The following is a 2,567-nucleotide window of genomic DNA, read 5'->3' as shown; positions in this document are numbered from 1 at the left end:
ATAAAGATATTGAGTGGATACCAATTAATTCTCTGGGATATGATAAGCTTTTTTACTGCCGCTTATAAAACTCCGTTATTATGGTCGGACTTGTCTCGAAACTGACAATTCGTGTAAGTAAAGAATGACAATTTTATGGTGTTACCACCTCCACCCACCTCCACCCACCTCAAGAATCTATCGAACAGGGAATTTTTAAGCTATGTCTTTAGCAGGTGAATTATATTTTCTTGGGATTTTTCTACTGAATTTCATTCTGACATACTCCTTTCCTACAACTAGTTTTATGAATTCGCTCCGGTGACATACTTCCAGAAATTTTGATGCTGTAACCGACTCGACTGATTGAGTACCTGTGGTGTGGTCAAAGAGTATTGAGTCTTTCTTTCTGTTTAAGAAGAATACGTTAAATTTATGTATGTCATCGATCAGCTACCAATCACTGTATGAAGCCTGTTTCTCTATTTCGTTACAATTTTATGACGCAGAGACTTCATTGTACACAACATTAGTGTCCACGAAGAATCCGTTGGAGCTCCAAACGTTATCCTCCTAGTTCGTTTATATTCAATGATAACCCCAAACATTATGGAAAAACACTTAATAGTGTGTCGTTCTACCTTTGGTACGCAGTACATGCAGCTGTTGTGTTCTTTATGGATTCAATAAAACCTTGGTGGATTTCTTGAGGTATATGTCACCAGATGTCTACGTACATGTCACGTAGCTCCCGTAAATTACGGGTCTGCGGTTTGTGGGCGCGGAGCAGGCGTCTAATGGTGGCCCGGATGGGTTCCATTTAGTTTAGATAAGCCGTATTTGGTGACCAAGAAATCAACGTGAGTTTACTATCGTATTCTTCAAATTTCTGTAGCACCATTCTGGCCTTCTTCCACTGACAGTTATCCCAGTCGAAGATGCCTTCACTGTTGGGGGTGACATCAAGGATGAAGGCATGCAGGTGGTCCGCAATAATGTACACGTAGTCTACAGCTGTCGCGATACCTTCAACTACTGCCAAAGATCCCACGAACACCTAGATGGATGTGGCCAATAACACAATACTGCCCCACCTGCCTGTATATGCGCCAGAGTGCATGTGTTGCGCAGTCGTTCGCCTGGACGGTGGCGTATCCGGACACGATAATCAACCTGATGTAACAAGAAACGTTATTCATCCGACCTATAGCCCTCTTCTGTATCGTCCATACTGTTTGGTTCTGCAACGAGGTCATTTTCGTAGCCGAAGTTGCTACTCTGTACGCCAATCAGGACTGTTAACGGTCTGTCCACCCACCGAGTATTCGTCTGCTGTACCGGGAGGTGGTGAGATGTCGGTAAGGCCACTCGTTGGGTTCGGTGTTCTTTGATTATGGAGATGATATGTTATTTTAGAAATACTGAATGATTTTTGGTTTTGGATTAAGTGATTAGGTTTTATTGAAGGATCATGAGACTTATCCCAGTGGAAAGTGAGTTCATTAATGTTATTATGCACGCATTTCATTGAGAATCATAGAAGTGGGCACGATGCGCATGATAATGCGCGTGGTACTGTTAAGGCAGGGGCGAAGAAGGCAGGCAAGATGGCTCGAGTAAATGCGGCGCCATATGATTTGGCAACGCAATCTGCGGGACCAGATGAACCCCTTTGAAGTGCCCAAGAGCAAATTTTTGGCGAAGTATAGACTGAACGAGGCAATCCGTAATTTGGTTGACGAAGTGCACCCATACAATTCTTCTCAGTCATCAAATGCAATGGTTTTTTTTTTTTTTCTTCTAGGCTTTGACAACTCTTAACTTCTTGGGCATTGATCTAATCAAAAAGGGGGTATGAGCTGATAATTCATCTGCCATGAGTCAGCCAAGTGTCTCAAGGTGCAGTGACGAAATCGTTAGGGCTCTGAATGCACCTGCTGTCGAAAACAATAATAGGAATAACGTGTCTGGTAGTTGTGTTGGCTGGCCACTTCGAGTGTGGGGCGCTGTGTGCACTGCAGTGTACCGTGCTAGGTGCGCAGTCGTCGGGTGAGTATGCGCACGTCTGTTGTCACTTCCCTTTGATTGGCTAGCACTAGAGACTCCGGCAACACGGCATGAGCCCACCTCCGTTCCTCGGGAGCCGCACCAACTCGGTATCGAACGGCTTAAGGAATTACACACAGAGGCTCGATTGCGGTAAGCCTACCTCTCGGTTCGTTAGTCTACCAAACCCATCGGCAGACCGACCGAACGATACAGAATAAGGCTTTCCTGGCGAGGCGTTTAAATTAATTCACAGTCCAATGTCATTACCCCGTGGCGATTACCCCGCCCCACAATACAATCGTAATTGAAGAACTCGCTGGGGCAATATTGTAACATGTCGGTGTCGTCTGCCGCGAAACAATGTACGCTCAACGGTGTGCTCCGAAACACTTGTGCCTGCTCCAGCACTGTACTCTGTCGTCAGATCTGTCGTAGATCGTCGCCTATCCTTCTTCATAGAGTGGTTATATGTCCGGTCTCCCGATTCTTTGCTGAAGCGTGATCGTCCAACATCTTGTCGCCTACTCACGGTTTCATCA

This window comes from Schistocerca piceifrons, chromosome X (genome assembly GCF_021461385.2).
Source record: "Schistocerca piceifrons isolate TAMUIC-IGC-003096 chromosome X, iqSchPice1.1, whole genome shotgun sequence".
Classification (NCBI taxonomy): domain Eukaryota; kingdom Metazoa; phylum Arthropoda; class Insecta; order Orthoptera; family Acrididae; genus Schistocerca; species Schistocerca piceifrons.
This window is presented reverse-complemented; position numbering follows the sequence as displayed.